This window comes from Pristiophorus japonicus, unplaced genomic scaffold, assembly GCF_044704955.1.
Source record: "Pristiophorus japonicus isolate sPriJap1 unplaced genomic scaffold, sPriJap1.hap1 HAP1_SCAFFOLD_637, whole genome shotgun sequence".
Taxonomy (NCBI): Eukaryota; Metazoa; Chordata; class Chondrichthyes; family Pristiophoridae; genus Pristiophorus; species Pristiophorus japonicus.
The window spans coordinates 44,686-66,656 of record NW_027254549.1 but is presented as its reverse complement, the minus strand read 5'-3'; the positions used below and the strand labels follow the sequence as shown (position 1 = coordinate 66,656).

At 44.5% G+C, this 21,971-nt stretch overlaps 1 long non-coding RNA gene across 1 annotated transcript; it reads left to right on the top strand.

Moving 5' to 3' along the window:
- The first annotated feature begins 7,945 nt into the window (after positions 1 to 7,945).
- LOC139255810 (uncharacterized) lies at positions 7,946 to 21,314 on the top strand. Its single transcript, XR_011592123.1, has 4 exons — positions 7,946 to 8,092; positions 14,416 to 14,466; positions 17,994 to 18,118; positions 19,998 to 21,314. It is a non-coding gene; the product is annotated as an uncharacterized lncRNA (long non-coding RNA).
- The last annotated feature ends 657 nt before the right edge of the window (positions 21,315 to 21,971 follow it).

Here is a 21,971-nt window from a genome sequence, read left to right as displayed (position 1 = left end):
TCGGATCACTGTGGAACTGACAGCTTCTGCTGCCTGTGACAATATGATTGAGGTCAGTTCTGTGTCTCTGCGCTCTGTGAGTGATAATGTACTTACTGTGTGTGAGAAGGAGCTGCCTACACTGTTCCTTGTGTTCCGGGTGGAGGAAAGATCACATTTAATCTGGAGGTGAAGTATTTTGCTCCAAGAATAATGAGAGAAAAATATTAGGTACAAGTCATGGACAGGTGCCCGTAGACTATAACAATAGTTATAATTAATGTGTATTTTTATCATAAAGTAAAGTATCTGGAGAGAGGAATGCGCGATACAAACAGTGGCATTATCTGACCTCACTGCAGTACAGCAGCACTCAGATTCTCTCATCATCGTCATCATCATAGGCGGTCCCTCGAACCAGGATGACTTGCTTCCACGTGAGTTCAGATGTTTCAATGAAGGACCTGATATTCCAGTCCTGAACTCCAATTGAAAGGGTGGAAGATGCCTGTGCGTGGATTTTTTTAACGTGTGGTGACCATTATCCATCAGCCACCACACAGGCTTGACAGAGCTAGGACTTTATCCAGTGGCAAGGGTTGACCAGGACTGGAGACCTGCTCGGCTGCACAGACCGAGTGCGCACAAACCCAGTGTGGGCTGGCCTGTGCTGCCCCTGGGCCCTGTACCCTCATTTGCTACACCTCCGCCACTATCTCTCGTCGCTCCTCCGCCACAAAACACTTGCCGCACCTCCGTCATGATCTCCCACCGCACATCCACACCAAACATTCGCCGAACCTCCGCCACGATCACCCACCGAATCTCAGCCACGATCCCTCAATGCCCCTCCGCCTCGATCACTCACCACACCTCCGCCACGACCATGAGCAGAGGAGCGGGACGGTCGTGGCGGAGGTGTGGTGAGTGATCAGATTCCCCACACCAGCTGTGTCGAGTGATCAGATTCCCCACACCAGCTGTGTCAGACGGTTCTATAGTAAGTTATCAGCATCCAGACACAACCCAAACCCAGCACTGGTCCATGAATGGGAACACCCGATTGGCAGAGTCCAGGTTTATATCTCCCACTTCCATGGGACTACCTGTACAATTCTGAATCGCTTCCTGGATTATAACCACAGGTACCTGGGCTGTACAACAATTGTTTTCAGTCCAATGAAACAGAGCTGAGAGCCTGTGCAGTTAACAGAATGTCACAGATGTATCTGAGGGAGCGACAATGTATCTCTCGATCTCCTGCAACACAGTTCTGGAGAATTCAACACACCGAAACAAAATAACCCATTTTTGAAATATCTCCTGTCACACTCCTCTCCTGGTGCCTGCAATAGATGTACTTTGTGACACTCCTCACATCCTCACTCTCAGGCTGTGTTCCCACTGTTCAATGTCCCAGAACAACAGACACTGTGAGATTGGAAATGAATCGGGAACATTCATTACTGATTTGGGGAAAGAAAGCAACAATGATTTGAAAGAGCGAGGTGATTGACTTTCTCTGTTACCTTACACCGTACACACACAGCCCGAGAATGGCCTCTCCCTTCCCCCACTCACTCCATGTTCCGGAACTAGTTCCTGCTCCACTCCACCTATTACAGACAGCCCCCGACTGCCGCTGCACTTACCCCGACTCAAAGCCCATCTGTGGACACAGTGCTAATGTGATGAGGTGCTGTAAGGAGGCTGCTGTTTGCTCCCTTACTTGGGCCCGGGATATCTCCGCTCCCTGATGTGTTCAACGATCATCAGCCCAGCACAGAGGAAACGGCAGCCGCTGACAGAGCTGGGGGAGGGGAGCTTGCCTGGGCCCTTCTTGTCGGTTTAAACACTGTGTGGGGAGGGGAGGAGCAGCATGTATTTAGCGCATGCTCAGACCATCTTTTTGTCACAAATTAAATTAACAAAAATGGATTGTTTCATAAGTTGATTTTATCTCTAATTAAATAGGTCACATTGAGAGGATTTTAATTATAATCCGAATTACCAACAAAATGATTCGGTGCGCCGGACACTGGAGTGGGATTTCCTCGAGAGTTTTACTCTTTCCGTCAGTCTCTGGTGTGTGTGAGTGTGCCCCTGTCATTTCTGATAGGGGACTATGGGTTTTATTTGCTGCATATTATTGTTCTGATAACTGGGTGTGGGTTTTATTCTGTACCTGTCAGTCTCTGCTATGGGAATGTGGGTTTTATTCTGGACCTGTCAGTCTCTGCTATGGGAATGTGGGTTTTATTCTGTACCTGTCAGTCTCTGCTATGGGAATGTGGGTTTTATTCTGGACCTGTCAGTCTCTGCTATGCGAGTGCAGGTTTTACTCTACCTGTCAGTTTCTAGTATGCGAGTGTGGGTTTTTATCCTCAGTTTATGGTGGGAGAGTGTGGGTTTTATTCTGTACCTGTCAGTCTCTGCTGTGAGAATGTGGGTTTTATTCTGTACCTGTCAGTCTCTGCTATGGGAATGTGGGTTTAATTCTGTACCTGCAGTCTCTACTATGGGAATGTGGGTTTTATTCTGTACCTGCAGTCTCTACTATGGGAATGTGGGTTTAATTCTGTACCTCTCAGTCTCTGCTATGGGAATGTGGGTTTTATTCTGTACCTGTCAGTCTCTGCTATGGGAATGTGGGTTTAATTCTGTACCTGTCAGTCTCTGCTATGCGAGTGCAGGTTTTACTCTACCTGTCAGTTTCTAGTATGCGAGTGTGGGTTTTTATCCTCAGTTTATGGTGGGAGAGTGTGGGTTTTATTCTGTACCTGTCAGTCCATGTTGTGAAAGTGTGGGTTTTACTCTACCTGTCAGTTTCTAATATGTGAGTGTAGATTTTTTTCTGTACCTGTCAATCTCTGGAATGTGAGTTTGGGTTTATTCTATTTTAACCTGGCTATGAACCCTGCTCCCTCGCAGCATAGGTGTCCTCTGGAAATACACTCAGCAGATCAGCACGAATCGCTTGCCGATTATTCAAAAGTTTCAGATAAATGCACAAAATGACCAAATTGCTTCAAAAACAGACACAAGCTGTCAAAAATAATGGAAAACAAGGCCCAGTAGATTTAGAGAGAGAGCTCGGGCTGGTGGGAATCCATCACTGGATCGTTCACACAAGCCAAGTGGATTAATTTGGTGATAGTATGAATTCACTGATAGGTATTCAGTGAGTAAGGTAAATAATCACCAGATTGGAATTTAGCTTTTTCTTGTAACATCACAGATAAGTGGATCGCAAGCAGGGTGGAGGAATTTGGTGATAGTAGGAATTCATTGCAAATTATTGACCTGGTTAGGAAATTGACTGAGCTGTAGGAGACAGAGGGTAGGGACAAAGGTTGGTTCTCAAGTTGGCAGGATGTGGTGTCCCACAGGGATCTGTGTTGGGGATTCAACTCTTCCTAGTATTTATTAATGACTTAGTTGATGGCAATAGAAAGTCATATATCTAAATTTGCCACTGACACAAAAGAAAGATGGCATTGCAGGCAGTGTAGTTGAAAGCATCAAATTACAAAGGGATAGCGATAGATTAAGTTAATGAGCAAAACTGCGTCAAATCGATTTCAATGTAGACAAATGTGAGGTCATCCACTTTGGACCTAAAAAGGATACAAGAAGGTACTTTCTAAATGGTAAAAAGCTAAAAACAGTGGAGGTCCACAAAGACTTGGGAGTCCAGGTACAGAGATCATGAAAATGTCATGAACAAGTACAGAAAATAATCAGAAAGGCTGATGGAATGCTGGTTTTTACATCTAGAGCACTAGAATACTAGGGGGTAGAAGTTATGCTGCAGCTATACAAAGCCCTGGTTAGCCAACACCTGGAGCACTGTGAGCAGTTCTGGGTACCATGCCTTAGGAAGGTTATATTGGCCTTGAAGCGAGTGCAGCGTAGATTTACCACAATGATACTCGGACTCCAAGATTTAAGGTATGAGGAAAAATTACACAAATTAGGGCTGTATCCCCTAGAATTTAGGTTAAGGGCTGATCTGATCGAAGTTTAAGATATTAAACGGAACAGATGGGGTAGATCGAGAGAAACTATTTCCGCTGGTTGGGGATTCTAGGACTCGGGGCAGTCTAAAGATTAGAGCCAGAACTTTTAGCAGTGAAATGAGGAAACACATGTATACATAATGGGTGGTAGAAGTTTGGAACTTGCTTCCTCAAACACCAATTGATGCTAGGTCAGTTGTTAATTTTAAATCGGAGATTGATAGCCGTTTGTTAACTAAAGGTATTAAAGGATCTGGTCAAAGGTGGGTATATGGAGTAAGGTCACAGATCAGCCATCATCTCATTGAATGGGGGAACAGGCTCGAGGGGCTCAATGGCCTGTTCCTGTTCCTATGGAGCACTTGCCAGGACTGGTGAAATAATCCAAATAGAGATTCATTTGCTGAGACTCTGCAGCAATTGTTTTCTGCTGTTAAATACCAGAATCAAATTGATCAGAATGCACCAATTGAAACAGAAAATTCAGCACTTTCTGGGGAGGTGAATGGCCGAGACACATTGATACTGAACTGTATTTAGTGAGCAATAGAACAAGGAGGAAGAGACAATCTCACACAGACACATACACACACGTAGAGACATACCCACAGAAGCACATACACACACGTAGAGACATACCCACAGAAGCACATACACATTCATATATCAAAATATATACATAAACACATACACAGCCACAAAGATAGACATACATACACTTCTCTAACTGGCGAGAAGCTCGGAGCTGTGGACGAGCAGAGATTTTTCGGGGCAGGGGTATAAAAGGAAACGGAGGTAAAGCAGGTGGAAGGAGTTAAGAGACAGATCAGCCCTGATCTCACTGAATGGGGGAAACAGGCTCGAGGAGCTGAATGGCCTGTTCCTGTTCCGATGTTCCTTCCTCCACTTTATCTCCAATGTCACTATCAAGCACTCCCAGGGCACATACAATACTGAGCACATCCTCATTATCTTGGCATTACTACTGTCACTCTGTCCCCAGCCCTACTCCAGACAATTTCTGTTCCTGAATTTATAAACTAGGAAAATGTAGAAACGATAAATCCTCAGGACTGGATGAATTGCATCCGCGCAAACTAAACCATGCAAAGAAAGAGCCCATCGAGAGAATTGTGTTCAGTTCTGGACCTCACGAATGATGTATTAGCTTTGGCGGGGGTGCAGCACAGATTCAGCAGATTGATACCGGGGCTAAAAGAATTAAATTATGAGGACAGGTGGCATAGACAAGTCTTTTACTTCCTTGAAGATAGAAAATGAAGGATGATATCATTGACATGTTTAAGATGATAGAGAGATACTATTTCATCTGGTGGGAGAGTCCAGAACAAGGGGAATAAACTTAAAAGTTAAAGCTAGGCCATTCAGGAGTGAGGCCAGAATGCACTTCTTCACACAAAGGTCAGTCGCAATCTGGAAATCTCTCCCCCAAAAAGCTGGAGCTCAACTGAAACATTCAAGACTCAGACTAACTGATTTTTGTTAGGTTGGGTTCTGTGTCTGTATATTGACACACAAAGACAAACACACACACACACACACAGACATGCTGAAACACACACATGGGTTAAGGGTGTAGGTGGACTGAAAGGGATTAAGCAGACTTTTAAAGGCACTTGTTCGTCAGTCCGTCTGCCGATTTCGGGCCTGGTTTGGTACAAATCTGACCTCTCACCAAGGACTCTGTTTGAACTCACCACATTCATTTTACACAAGTCCTTCAGATTGGTAGGGGTGAAAGGTCAGTATTTTGACCCTCTGTGACACCCAGCTCATTGCTGAAGATTGTTTTGAGTGCTGTAACATGTGTTTTCAGAATTCACGATAGAATTACATAGTATTTACTGCACAGAAATAGGCCATTCTGCCCAACATGTCCATGACGGTGTTTATGCTCCACACGAGCATTCTCTCACCTTAGTTCACCTCACCCTATCATATCCTTCTATTCCTTTCTCTCTCATGTACGTATCTAGCTTCCCCTTAAAGGCGCTCAGCTATTCACCTTAAATCCATGTGCTAGCAAGCTCTACATTCTAACCACTCTCTGGGTAAAAAGGTTTCTCCTGAATTCCTTATTGGATTTATTAGTGACTACCTTATATTTAGTTCCTAGTTTTGGACTCCTCACAAGTGGTAACATCTTCTCTACATCTACCCTAACAAACAGCTACATAATTATAAAGATCTCTATGAGCCTTCTCTTTTCTAGAGAAAGAGCCCCAGCATGTTCAGCCATTCTGGATACTTATAACCTCTCACTTTTGGTGTCATCCTTGGAAATCTTTTTTGCAACAGCCACAGTGCCTGTATATCTTTTTCATAATATGGAGACCAAAACTGAACACAGTATTCCAAGTGTGGTCTAATCAAGGTTCTATATACGTTTCACAAAACTTCTCTGCTTTGCAATTCTCTTACTCTAGAAATGAGACCCAGTGCTTTATTTACATTTCCATTGCCTTGTTAACCTGCTTTTAATGATTTGTGCATCTGTTCCCCTAGATCACTGGTGGGCAAAATACAGCCCATGGGCCATATCTGGCCCGCCAAGACATTCTATCCGTCCCGCTGGATGGGACAGAAATAGAACGCATGCCGGAGCTCGAGCTGCACATTCGTCTATCCACTTTCACTTCTCATGAGTCAGAGACAGACCCCAACTACAGCCAAGGAAAAAATATAGGAATACTTCATTCAAATTAATAACTTGCCAAAGCGATTCTCTCTGGCCCGATTGTAAAAGGATCCGTTCCGTAATTCTAGGCGCCAATGGCAGACATCAGTACCCAGAATGCACTGCGTACTAGAAGATGCCCTATCCAATTTAGAGTGGAGTCATGGCTGCTCATCTCCACAAATCTTTTACCGAAGAAAGTGACTGGCTCTGCATCTTTCTTCTCCCGGTACAATGGCAGGGGAGTTCTCATCTCGCACCAATTGGGACGGCATTAGTAATCTTTGCAGAGGGACATAATGATGACTGAGGTGGGAAAATGATGCTGACACAGGCTCTAAAGGGGCTATAGTTCTATTTCACAGCACTGATTTACAGAGACCAGAAGATACCACAACATTTTCAACTTTTATCATTGATTCGGTCCAAGTCAGCATGGATTTATGAAAGGGAAATCATGCTTGACAAATCGTCTAGAATTGTTTGGGGATGTAACTAGTAGAGTGGACAAGAGGGAGCCAGTGAATGTGGTGTATTTAGACTTTCAAAAGACTTTTGACAAGGTCCCACTCAAGAGATTAGCGTGCAAAATTAAAGCACATGGTATTGGGGGTAATGTTCTGATGTGGTTGGCAGACAGGAAGCAAAGAGTAGGAATAAATAGGTCCTTTTCAGAATGGCAGGCAGTGACTAGTGGGGTACCGCAAGGTTCAGTGCTGGGACTCCAGCTATTTACAATATACATTAATGATTTAGACGAAGGAATTGAATGTAACATCTCCAAGTTTGCAGATGACACTAAGCTGGGCGGCAGTGTGAGCTATGAGGAGGATGCTAAGAGACTGCAGGGTGACTTGGACAGGTTAGGTTGTCATGAAGAAGTTGTGAATGTGTCAGTTGAAGAGGATCATGGGAAGATAGCTAAAAGAAAATGTCAAGCTGCGATATTTGCAATGTCGACACAAAAAGGGGTTACTCAGAGTTGTGGTCAAACACGAGTTACGCGAAAAAGCAAAGTCAGGCATGAGTCAGACGACAGGCTGCTATAACCAGCCGTAAAACGAAACTGTAAACACATCCCTGGAGCCCGCCCTATTTGGAGAGTTGTTAGCCTGCAATTGGGTATGCTATGGGAGAAGCCGACCAATGATTGTATAAACTGAGTGTCACTCAAATATGTTCTGCTGTAACAATGTATAAATATTGAGCTTTTGTACTGTTACGAGACTTGTCAAGAGAGAGGTGAACAGGTTCAAATCGAGGGTGTTCCCTTTATCTTAACAGGTCCCGGCCGGAGAATCTCTAATAAAGGTCTTATGTTGCGAAGACTAAAAGTGTTCGTGTGTCAGTGAATTCGCTGAAACAGATTGAAGGGAAAAGAATCCGTATCAACAAGGTGAGTGGGCAAATACATGGCAGATGCGATATAATGTAGATAAATGTTTGGTGGTAAAAACAGGAAGGCAGATTATCTGAATTATGACAGGTTAGTAAAAGGGGAGGTGCAACGAGACCTGTGTTTCATGGTACATCAGTCATTGAAAGTTGGCATACACGTACAGCAGGCGGTGAAGGCGGCAAATGGCATGTTGACCTTCATAGCGAGAGGATTTGTGTATAGGAGCAGGGAGGTCTTACTATAGTTGTTCAGGGCCTTGGTGAGGCCACACCTTGAATATTGTACACAGTTTTGTTCTCCTAATCTGAGGAAAGACATTCTTGCTATTGAGGGAGTGCAGCGAAGGTTCACCAGACTGATTCCTGGGCTGACAGGACTGACATATGAAGAAAGATTGGATCGACTAGGCTGATATTCAATGAAATTTAGAAGAATGATAGGGGATCTCATAGAAACATATACAATTCTGACGGGATTGGACAGGTTAGATGCAGGAAGAATGTTCCCGATGTTAGGGAAGTCCAGAACCAGGGGTCATAGTCTAAGGATAAGGGGTAAGCCATTTAGGACCGAGATGAGAAGAAACTTCTTCACTTAAGAGTTGTGAGCATGTGGAATTCTCTACCACAGAAAGCTGTTGAGGCCAGTTCGTTAGATATATTCAAAAGGGAGTGAGATGTGGCCCTTACGGCTAAAGGGATCAAGGGGTATGGAGAGAAAGCAGGAATGGGGTACTGAAGTGCATGATCAACCATGATCATATTGAATGGTGGTGCAGGCTCGAAGGGCCGAACAGCCTACTCCTGCACCTATTTTCTATGTTTCATTTAAAAGCAATACCGGATACAAGTTGTGTATGTAAGATAGCATCTGACTACTACATTAATTTATGTTTATGCAATGTTTTAATTTTTTTGCGCACGGTCCCTTTAAATTTGCTGCACAGCCGGGCACGATGCAGCTGCACATGCGCACTGTCTCTTCCAGTGGCAGGAGCTGGGGATCGGTCTGTGCGGGACCCAGCGATTGGTGGAATATTGGTGGGCGGCACTCAACAGCTCACCAAAACTTTGTTAAGTGGCCCTCCAGCCCAAATAATTGCCCACCCTGCCCTAGATCTCTTTGCTCCTCAACACCATTTAGATACTTTTTTCCCGAAAATGGAGTACTTGCATTTATATTGCACCTTTCACCACTACCACACATCTCAAAACAAAGCTTTAAAGCAAATGAAGTACTTTTGGAGCATAGTCATTGTTGTAATGTGAGAAACGCAGCACCAATTTGCACACAGCAAGCTCCCACAAACAGCAATGTGATGAGAACATAAGAAATAGGAGCAGGAGTAGGCCATTCGGCCCATTGAGCTTGCTCCGCCATTCAATAAGATCATGGCTGTTCTGATCATGGACTCAGCTCCACTTCCCTGCCCGCTCCCTATAACCCTGTATTCCCTTATCACTCAAAAATCTGCCTATCTCCACCTTAAAGATATTCAAAGACCCAGCCTCCACAGCTCTCTGGGGCAGAGAATGCCACAGATTTACAACCCTCAGAGAAGAAGTTCCTCCTCATCTCAGTTTTAAATGGGTCCCTTATTCTGAGACGATGCCCCCTAGTTTTAGTTCCCCTATGAGTGGAAATATCCTTTGTGCATCCACCTTGTTGAGCCCCCTCATTATCTTGTATGTTTCGATATGATCACCTCTCATTCTTCTGAACTCCAATGTGTATAGGCCCAATCTACTCAACCCATCTTCATAAGTCAATCTAATGAACCTTCTCTGAACAGCCTCTAATGCAAGTATATCGTACCTTAAATACAGAGACCAAAACTGTACGCAGTACTCCAGGTGTGGCCTCACCAATACCCTGTACAGTTGTAGCAGAACTTCTCTGCTTTTATACTCTATCCCTCTTGCAATAAAGGCCAACATTCCATTTGCCTTCCTGATTACGTGCTGTACCCCATACTAACTTTTTGTGTTTCATGCACAAGGATGCCCAGGTCCCTCGGTACTGTAGCACTTTGCAATTTTGCTCCATTTAAATAATAATTTGCTTTTTAATTCTTTCTGCAAAAGTGGACAACCTCACACTTTCCCACATTATACTCCATCTGCCAAATGTTTGCCCACTCACTTAGTCTATCTATATCCCCTGCAGATTTTGTGTGTCCTCCTCACAACTTGCTTTCCCACCCATCTTTGTATCATCAGCAAACTTGGCTACATTACACTCGGTCCCTTCATCCAAGTCATTAATATAGATTGTAAATAGTTGAGGACCTAGCACCCTGCGACACCCCACCATTCACTGTTGACAAACCGGAAAATGACCCATTTATCCCGACTCTCTGTTTTCTGTTAGTTAGTCAATCCTCGACCCATGCAAATATATTGCCCCCTATCCCGTGAACTTTTATCTTGTGCAGTAACCTTTTATGTGGCACCTTATCGAATGCCTTCTGAAAATCCAATTAAACCACATCCACTGGTTCCCCCTTATCCACCCTGCTCGTTACATCCTCAAAGAGCTCCAGCAAATTTGTCAAACATGATTTCCCTTTCATAAAACCATGTTGACTCTACTTGATTGAATTGTGCTTTTCCAAATGTCCTGCTACTGCTTCCTTAATAATGGACTCAAGCATTTTCCCAACGACAGATGTTAGGCTAACTGGTCTATAGTTTCCTGCTTTTTGTCTGCCTCCTTTTTTTTTAAAAATAGGGGCGTTACATTTGAAGTTTTCCAATCCACTGGGACTGCCCCAGAATCCAGAGAATTTTGGTAGATTACAACCAATGCATCCACTATCTCTGCAGCCACCTCTTTTAAGACCCAAAGATGTAAGCCATCAGGTCCTGGGGACTTGTCTGCCTTTAGTCCCATGATTTTACCAAGTACTACTTTATTAGTGATAGTGTTAAGTTCCTCCCTCCATACAGTCCTTTGATTATCCACTATTGGGATGTTTTTAATGCCTTCTACCGTGAAGACCGATGCAAAATATTTGTTCAACATCTCTGCGATTTCCCTGTTCTTCATTATTAATTCCCCATCTCATCCTCTAGGGGATAACGACCAGACAATCTGTTTTTGTAATGTTGAAGGATAAATACTGGCCAGGAGACAGGGAATAACTCCTCTGCGCTTCCTCGAAATATTGTCATGGGACCTTTTACATGCACCTGAGGGAGCAGACGGGGCTGCGGTTTAACGTCGCTTCTGAAAGACGGCACCTGATAGTGCAGCACTCCCTCAGCACTGCACTGGATTGTCAGCCTAGATTTTTGTGCTCAAATCCCTGGTGTGGGAATTGTACCCACAATCTTATAACTCAAAGGTGAGGGTGCTACTCACTGAGCCACAGCTGACACAGCTGAGTACCTGGCCTCCTTATTCCACCTACAAAAATGCACCACGTCACAGATATTTATATTGGAAGTAGAATCATAGAAGTTTACAGCACAGAAGGAGGCCATTTTGGCACATCGTGCCGGCCAACAAGAGGCTATCCAGCTGTAACCCTGCAGGTTACGACACTTCAAGTGCACATCCAAGTATTTTTTAATGTGGGTGAGGGTTTCTGCCTCTACCACCCTTTCAGGCAGTGAGTTCCAGAATCCCACAACCCTCTGCGTGAATAAATTTCCCCTCAAATCCCCTCTAAATTTTCTACCAATTATTTTGATTTATGCCCACTGGTTGTTGAACCCTCTGCTAAGGGAAATAGGTCCTTTCTATCTACTATATCTCGGCCCTCATAATTTTATACACCTCAATGAGGTCTCCTCTCAGCCTCCTCTGTTCCAAGGAAAACAAATCCAGCCTATCCAATCTGTCCTCATAGCTAAGATTCTCCACTCCCGGCAACAGCCTCATAAATCTCCTCTGTACCCTCTCCAGTGCAATCATGTCCTTCCTTTAATGTGGTGACCAGAACTGCACGCAGTACTCGGCTTTTGAAAAAAAAAAAACAGTTCAAGCATAACCCCCTGCTCTTGTATTCTGTGCCTCGGTTAATAAAGGCAAGCATTCCGTATGCATTCTTAACCACCTTATCTACCTGTACTGCTACTTTCAGGGATCTGTGGACATGCACTCCAAGGTCCCTTTGTTCCTCTACACTTCTCAGTGTCCGACCATTTAATGTGTATTCCCTTTCCTTGTTAGCCCTCCCCACATGCATTACCTCACAATTCTCTGGATTAAATTCCATTTGCCACTGTTTTGACCAGTTGATTGATATCTTCCTGCAGTCCTCAGCTTTCTTCATTATCAACCACACAGCCGATCATCTACAAAATTCCTAATCATACCCCCTATATTCAAGTATATCACAAAAAGCAAGGGACCTAGTACTGAGCTCTGCGGAACCCTACTGGAAACATCCTTCCAGTCAGTCACAAAAACATCCATCAACTATTACCCTTTGCGTCCTGCCTCTGAGCCAATTTTGGATCCAACTTGCCACTTTGCCCTGGATCTCATGGGCTTTTACTTTCGTGACCAATCTGCCATGTGGGACCTTATCAAAAGCTTTGCTAAAATCTATATACACTACAGCATACGCTTGGCCCTCATCCACCCTCCTGGTTACCTCCTCAAAAAATTCAATCAAGTTAGTTCGACACGACCTTCCCTTAACAAATCCGTGCTGACTGTCCTTGATTAAGCCATGTCTTTCTAAGTGAAGATTTATCCTGTCCTTCAGGATTTTTTCCAATAATTTTCCCACCACTGAGGTTAGGCTGACTGGTTTGTAATTACTCGGTCTATCCATTTCACCCTTCTTAAACAAAAGTACCACATTAGTAGTCCTCTAGCACCATATCTAAAGCCAGAGAGGATTGGAAAATGGTGGTTGAGCAGTTATAATGAGGGATGTTCAAGAGGCCAGAATTTGAGGAGCAAGACATCTTGCGGGGTTGTGAGGCTGAAAAAGATTACAGCGATAGGGAGGAGCGAGACCATGGAATGATTTGTAAACAAGGATGAGAATTTTGAAATTGAGGCTTTAACTGGGAGCCAATGTGGGTCAGAAAGCACAGGAGTGATGGGTGATCTTGACTTGATGCGGCAGGTTAGTACATGGGGGGCTGAGATTTGGATGACGTCAAGTTTACGTAGTGAGGAATGTGGGAGACTGGCCAGGAGTGAATTGGAGTAGTCAAGTCTAGAGGTAACAAAGGCATGGATGAGGGTTTCAGCAGCACAAGAGCTGAGGCAGGAGCGGAGGTGGGTAATGTTATGGAGGTGGAAAAAGGTGGTTTTAGTTATGCCATGGATATGTGGCTGGAAACTGATTTCAGGGTCAAATATGACACCTAGGTTGTGAACAGTCTTGTTCACCCTCAGATTGATGCTAAGGAGAGGGATGGAGTCAGTGGTTAGGGAACGCAGTTTGTGGCGGTGACCAAAGATAATGGCTTCGGTCTTCCCAATAGTTAATTGGAGAAAATTTCTGCTCACCCAGTACTGGATGTCGGACAAGCAATCTGACAATTTAGATACCAAGCATGGGTCGAGACAAGTGGTGGAGAGGTAGAGCTGGGTATCGTCAGCGTACATGTAGAAACTGACTCCGTGTTTTCAGATGATATCGCCAAGGGGCAGCATATAGGTGAGAAATAAGAGGGAAACAAGGACAGATCCTTGGGGGACACCAGAGGTAACAATGCAGGAGTGGGAAGAGAAGCCATTGCACGATATTTTCTGGCTACGATTAGATAGGTAAGAATGGAACCAGGCGAGTGCAGTCCCACCTAGCTGGACATTGGTGGAGAGGTGTTGGAGGAGGATGGAGTAGTCAACTGTGTCAGAGGTGCAGCAGAGGTTAGAACCTAAAGCAAGTTTTTCACTAGATTAACAGTGACTCCAATCCACTTATGTTATAAGAACACAAAAAATAGGAGGCGGCCATTCGGCCCCTCGAGCCTGATCCACCATTCAATATCATAGCTGATCTTCTACCTCAACTCCACTTTCCTCATATCCCTTCACCCCTTAATATTCAAAAATGTATCAAGCTGCCTTGAATATACTCAAACACTGAGCATCCATAGCTCTTTGGGGGAGAGACTTCCAAAGATTCACCATCCTCTGAGTGAAGAAATTTATCTTCATCTCAGTCCTAAATGGCCGACACTTATTCTGAAATTGTGACTCCTGGTTCCAGACTCCCAGCCAGAGGAAATATCCTTCCTGCATCTACCCTGTCAAGCCCTGTAAGAATTGTGTATGTTTCAATTAGATCACCTCTCATTCTTCTAAACTACAGAGAATATAGTCCTAATCTACTCAATCTCTCCTCATAGGACAATCCCCCCATCCCAGGAATCAGTCTGGTGAACCTTCATTCCTCAATGGCAAGTATATCCTTTCTTCGGCAAGGAGATCAAAACTGTGCACAATACTTCAAATGTGGTCTCACCAGGGCGGTATGTAATTGCAGTAAGACATCTTTACTCTTATACTCAAACCCTCTTATAATAAAGGTCAACATACCATTTGCTTTCTTAATTGCTTCCTGTACCTGCAGGTTAACTTTCAGTGATTCATATACATGGACACCCAGGACCCTCTGAACAGCATTTTCCAATCATTCAGCATTTACAAACTACTCTGCTTTTCTATTTTTCCTACCAAAGTGGATAACTTCACATTATATTCCATTTTCCATCTTCTTGCCCACTCACTTAGCCCATCTATATCCTTTTGAAGTTTCTTTGCATTTTGCATCATCCTCACAACTTACATTCCCACCTAGCTTTGTATCAGCAAACTTGGATATCATCCAAATCATTGATATAGATTGTGAATAGCTGGGGCCCAAGCCCTGATCCCTACAGTACCACTCCACTAGTTACAGCCTGCCAACCCGAAAATTACCCGTTTATTCCGACTCTGTTTTCTGTCCATTAACCAATCCTCAATCCATGCTCATGTCCACAGTAAATGACACAAGGTCAGCCCGCTGGATGGAACCTCGGACACCCTGAGCTTGATCTCCGGTGTCTCCAGTCCCGACTGCCCCCTTACATCAGTCTCCCCTCACTTTTATATCCTGCAGTGATCCACCTCTGGCACCTGACTCTTCTTTATCTTCTCTGCTGGGTTTTGGCAGGAAGCTGGGGAAAGAAAGCTGGAACTTCTCTAATCTGTGATTTACAAGGACACTTTCCCTGGTTCCCAGCAGTTACTATTCTTCAGCAATTTTCCGATTATCCCTAAACTCCCCTGCCTGCTGTTAGTTGTTATTTCTTATAGTTTCATAATTATAGGTATAAACATCACACATTATAATCTAACCTATTCTATTACTCACTCTGGTTTAAGCTTATATTGTCCTGTACTATTTTATGATTTTATAACCAATCCTCAATCCATGCGAGTATATTACCCCCAATCTTATGAGCTCTAATTTTGTTTAATTATCTCTTGTCGAATGCCTTCTGAAAATCCAAATACACCATATCCACTGGTTCCCCCCTTATCTATTCTGCTAGTTACCACCTCAAAAAATGTTAATAGATTTGTCAAACATGATTTCAGTTTTATAAATCCGTATTGACGCTGCCCAATCCTGTTATTATTTTAATAGTGCCCTGTTACCACATCCTTATAATAGATTCTAGCATTTTCCTGGTGTCAGACTAACTGGTCTGTGGTTCCTTGTTTTCTCTCTCCCTCCTTTCTTAAATAGTGGGGTTATATTTGGTACCTTCCAACCCGCACAAAGGGAGAGAGAGCGAATGAGGGAGAGGAAAATTGACACGGAGGGGAGAGAGAGCTGGACAGAGTGAGATCAAACAGACAGTAAGACAGAGTGAGACTTAAATCCAAAAGGGGGAGTGGGAGAGACAGAATGAGGCAGAGAAAGAGAGGAAAGGAAGAGAAGGTATTGGCCGGGATGGCAAGGGAGAAGAGAGTGGGGAAGAGATAAGGGTGAAAGAGGCGGAGAGAGGTAGACTGAGAGCATAGCAGAAAGAGGGACAGAGAAGCAGAGAAGAGAAAGGTGGAAAGAGTGAGAGACAGTGAGGCAGAGAGAAATGAGAGAGGTAGAGATCTTATTGAATGGCGGAGCAGGCTCGAGGGGCCAAATGGCCTACTCCTGCTCCTATTTCTTATGTTCTTAATAGAGCAAATGTGAATTAGAGAGAGAGAGAGAGAGAGAGAGAGAGAGAGAGAGAGAGAGAACAAGGTGGGAGGAAGAGAGAGAAATTGAGAAAGAAACAGGTGGAGATATGAGAGTGCTTCTACGGCAGCCCCTCCCAAACCAGTGACCTCTACCATCTGGAAGGACAAGGGCAGCAAGCACATGGGAACACCACCACCAGCACGTTCCCCTCCAAGTCACACACCATCCTGATATGTAAGAATATCACCGTTCCTTCATCGCTGGGTCAAAATCCTGGCACTCCCTCCCTCATCATCATAGGCAGTCCCTTGAATCGAGGATGACTTGCTTCCACGTCAAAAAGTTCACAGGTATTTCAATGAAGGACCTAAAATAACAGGTCCCGTACTACATGTTGAAGGGTGGAAGATGCCTGTGCGTGGATTTTTTTTAACGTGTGGTGACCGTTGCACACCAGCCACCACACGGGCTTGACAGAGCCAGGTCTTGGTCCAGTGGCAAGGATTAACCAAAACGACTGGAGACCAGCTCTGCTGCACGGACCTAATGCGCACACATACCGCAGTGTGGACGGCATGTGCTGCCCCTGGGCCTTCGCCTCTTCTGGGCCCCAAACTCACACCTCTCCTGGGTCCCGATCATATCCCTCTACAATCTCTCGCCGCTCCTTCGCCCTGACCTCGCCGCTCCACCACACGGACTGCAGCGATTCAAGAAGGTGGCTCACGACCATCTTCTCAAGGGCAATTAGAGATGGGTAATAAATGCTGGCTTTGCCAGCGAAGCCCACATCCCATGAACAAATTTTTTTTTAAAGTCACCTTCTCTTTCAAGAGGAAGAGACCCAGCCTGTTCATCGTTTCCTAATAGGCATAACCTCGCATTTCTGGTGTCATAATTGTAAATCTAATTTCCACCCTCGCCAATGCCTCTATATCCTTTTTATAATATAGAGATCACAATTGTACACAGTACTCCAAATGTGGTCCAACCGAGGTTCGATACAAGTTCAGCATAACTTAGCTACTTTTCAATTCAATCCCCCTGGAAATAAACCCGAGTGCTTGGTTTGCTCTTTTTAACGGCCTTATTAACCTACATCGCTACTTTTGGTGATTTTTGCATTTGTATTCCGAGATCACTTTGCTCTTCTGCCCCATTTAGATTCTGGTTTTCCAACTAATATGTGACCTCCTTATTTCTGTTACCAAAATGCAATATCTCACATTTATCAGTGTTTGTGAATGTATGTGGAAGAATCATGAAAGGGTTAATAAAATGGTTCTAGGAATCAATAAGAAAATAAGAACAGACAGACTTGGTTTCCCGTGAGAAAGTAGTGGACAAAGTAGCTTGTGTGACCATCACTGATAAACAAGGGTTTATGGCCATGACTTGATAAGGTGCACATTTGCTTCACGTGATTAAGTCAAGCTATCCTAACACGTAGGAGGTTTTGGTGTCCCTGAGCAATTCTGCTTGTTGCAATTCCGCTCGTAAAAGCATAAAGTGTTCTAAAGATAAACAGGCTGTCAATTCATGAAGCCCTAGTAACACACTGTGATTGATAAAGCGGGCCATACCTCCTCCAGTTTGTAAGAATAAGAAGGATGCGTCTGTGAGGATATGCAGACCTTTTGTCTGCCTGCCCCGGAATCTGTAGACTCTGTGCTGGCAGTTTGGTAACAGGTCCGAAGCTGCTTCAATAAAGACGTAAAGATTGAAGGTATCTGACTCAATTCTTGTCGAATGCAGCTGACCACCCGAACTAGGACTTAACATTTGGTGTCAGAAGTGGGATCCCAAAAAACTCTCGATTGGAAGTGGCTGAATCATTGATATCCTACAGACGGGACGCGGCAGAGGAAATGGGCCCCAAAGTGAGTATATTTAGTTAAATTGCCACTTTGTTTTCCTCCTGTCCTAAGTTCTGGTCGCGGATCTTTTACCACTGTTCAATTAATTGTTGACGGGATCGCCCGTGGTCAGTTGTCAGATTACCCCAGGAAAGGAATAGATTTGGAATTGTCCACGATGGTGGTCCGTTAAAGTTACGAAGGAATAGATTTGGAATTGTCCACCATGGTGGTCCATTAAAATGACGAAGGAGTAGGTTGATCTGGAAATTGTCTACCATAAGTAGTCCGTCAAACGTTAAAACAGTAAGAAATAAAGAGAAAAGGAAGAGAGAGAAAAGGAATAACTGATTTGACATTGTCTCACTTAATGAGTCCGTCAAAACGTTGAATACCTAGGTTAAGATAAGTTATATCATGGATAATAAACACCCAAATAAAAACGAGCAACTCAGACAATTGTCGGGAAGTTTGAATCAGAAATTAGGTTCAGACATATGGCCATTAGGGGGTTCAAGTGATTTAGAAACAATTAAACGCGCCCAAGAATTAATTTGGAAAAAGGGAATCGGGAAAAAGAGTAAGAAATTGATTGAAATCTGGCGCCAACATTGTCAAGATGAAAAAGATAAGAATATTCTAGCGAGTTGGCAGGAGAATGCTCTCAAGGCAGGAATTAAATTAACCGATGCGGGAATCCCTAAGTCATTGGAAATTTTAAGAAAGGAATGTGCACAGGAAAAGAGAAATAGAACAAACAAGGAATCTTTAACTGAACTACGTAGTTCAATGGCGGGTCTTGGCATGAATGGGGCTGACGAGGACAATGAATGGGATAATTGGAATATGACTCCAGGGGCTCCCCCGCCTCGTCCGACGGCACAACCCGATGTTAACGCCTTGGCTGACGCGGCTGTGGCAGTAAATCTCGAACCAAGTGCTTGTGTCTGACCTATTACTTGCTCTTCTGCTCCCTCGACAAATCGCTGTTATTAAATGTTCCGCTCATACTGCCGGTTCCTCTCCAATCGACATCGGAAACCGCCGTGCTGACGAGGCGGCTAAGTGTGCTGCAAGGAGTCAGTAGATTGTTGTGCCCTGAATGATGAGGCAGGTGTCCAGCTCTAAACCGAGCTTGTCGGCCCCTGAAAAGCCAATGCCAACCATCGAAGAAGTACTTCGCCTACAGGAGGACGCTCCTGCTGTACAAAAACAACTTTGGAACGATCTTGATTGTAAATATGATACTGCCTCCGGGTTGTGGATCACACCCGCTGGTCAAACTTGTATGTCCGATGAATTGGCCCTTTGGGTAATTAAATGTGTTCATTATGCCACGCATTGTGGAGCAAAAGCCACTAGTGACCTGCTCCTCCAGACATGGTGGCATCCTAGCCTCCAAATGTTTGCGCAGAATATTATTTCTCGTTGTCTTACCTGCCAACGCCATAATCCTGGAAGGGGGGTACCATGTTTATTAGGTAAAACACCCTTGCCAGCCGGACCCTTCGAGACTTTGCAGATGGACTATATAGAATTGCCACGCTGTCAGTGTTATAAATATGTGTTGGTTATTGTTGATGTTTTTAGTAAATGGATTGAAGCTTTTCCTACTACGGATAATAGAGCCTGTACTGTTGTTAAGATATTGCTGAAGGAAATTATCCCTCGCTTCGGGGTTCCCGGTCGTCTTAGCTCAGATAATGGACCCCATTTCATTGCAGCTGTAAACAAGGAATTGTGCCAACAGTTAGGGATACATCAACAACTCTATTGTGCCTATCACCCCCAGGCGGCGGGTCTGGTTGAGCGAACCAACCAGACTCTTAAAATCAAGTTAGCTAAATTGACCTCTCAAACAGGGTCGACTTGGTTAAAATTGTTACCTGTAGCTCTTTTTCAGATTCGCTCTACCCCCGCAGGGACGACGCGTCTCACCCCGGCCGAGATTGTGTACGGCAGATCTCTTCACACCCCTTGGGACCACCATTCCCCAGTTACCGTCCACTTTCATCACATGACTGAGGAGATGACTGCCTATGTGTTAGCCCTAACTAAGGCATTGCGAGCCTCTCATTCACAGGTTCGCGCCGCTTATGATGACCGTCACTCTTCTCACGGATCATCCCCTATCGAGCCCGGATCCTTCGTCCTCATCAAAAATTGGACGCGACGTTATCTCCAGCCCCGATGGGATGGTCCATTTCAGGTCTTACTCACCACCCCCATCGCTGTAAAGGTGGAAGGATTGAAAGAATGCACGGAACCCTGCTGTTAGGAGTCGTGATCCTGCTGATAACAGTAATAAAAACAGGGGGACGACTACTCAGCTGCCCAAACGACGGCTCACGAGAGCAAATTCTCCGCCTCTGTAAGGGAGATATCGTACAATGTGGAACCAGGACACCAGACGATCTCGAATCATGGACCATGACTAAAATAAAATCCCGTACGGGTATACTCTCACAGGTTGATCGACAGGTGACTCTACAGGGCAAAGACCAATGGAATTTGCCATGCCGGTTCAGGGAATGTGAGATGGACTTTGTTTGCCCTGACCAACCTGAAGATGACTTCGTTGATTCAAAGGACCAATCCCTGGAATCAGTAACAGGGCAAAGGAGGAAAAGGAACGTGCAAGGGCAACTGGGGAACGATCATAATATATTCCTGAGGACTCATAAGATCTTATTCGTGCCAGTCGGTTGTATGCTACCCTGTTATGTCAGTCACCGAATTGTTTACCCCAACCCCGGTTATGGATCCCAGTCTTTACATACGAGGATACAATGATACCCCGCCCGCCGAAAACATTACCTTCACATATTCCGATGGCTGAGGTACCCCGGCCACCTGCCTAAACACCACAGGGTCTGGGAAGGATGGGTACCCACAGTGTTGGAATGGTACAGGATTCGGGTGCGCAAAAGTGGACGTGCCCGTTAACCAGACCTGTCTCACAAAGCAGTCCAATTATTCCTGTCTTCACGACTCAAACACGGGTATCACCTCTTGCCAGAGTGTGGATACCTGTGTAGAAGTAAGACAAGGGACCCAAATTTTGTGCGGATCTACGAATAAAACACATCTCACAGTAGAAGGGGCAGCATTCGCCATTTCGAGGGAAGAAGAACTAGAACCGATGTTAGGTGAAGGAACAACTGAACGGGTAAATGACAGAATAAAAATAGAACTTGAGGAGGAGGAATGTCAAAGACAATTGAGAGTATGAATGAGAAGTTATCATGAAATGATAAAAGGGGGGAATGTGAATGTATGTGGAAGAATCATGAAAGGGTTAATAAAATGGATCTAGGAATCAATAAAAAAATAACAGACAGACTTGGTTTCCCGTGAGAAAGTAGTGGACAAAGTAGCTTGTGTGACCATCACTGATAAACAAGGGTTTATGGCCATGATTTGATAAGGTGCACATTTGCTTCGCGTGATTAAGCCAAGCTATCCTAACACGTAGGAGGTTTTGGTGTCCCTGAGCAATTCTGCTTGTTGCAATTCCGCTCGTAAAAGCATAAAGGGCCCAAGTTTCCACAGGATAAAAAACGGGCGCCCAGCTAAAACGGCGCCAGAAAAAAAACGCGCTATTCTCGAGCGCTTTGCAGCTCCTTGTCTGTTTGGCGCGGCGCCTAGGGGGGGCGGAGCCTACACTCGCGCCGATTTTGTAAGTGGGAGGGGGCGGGTACTATTTAAATTAGTTTTTTTCCTGCTGGCAACGCTGCGCGTGCGCGTTGGAGCGTTCGCGCATGCTCAGTGTGAAAGAAAACATTGGCACTCGGCCATTTTTGTAGTTCTTTGTAGCTGTTTAATTTTTGAACATTTTTTAATAAAATCACATTGCCATCAGCACAGAGGCTACCCT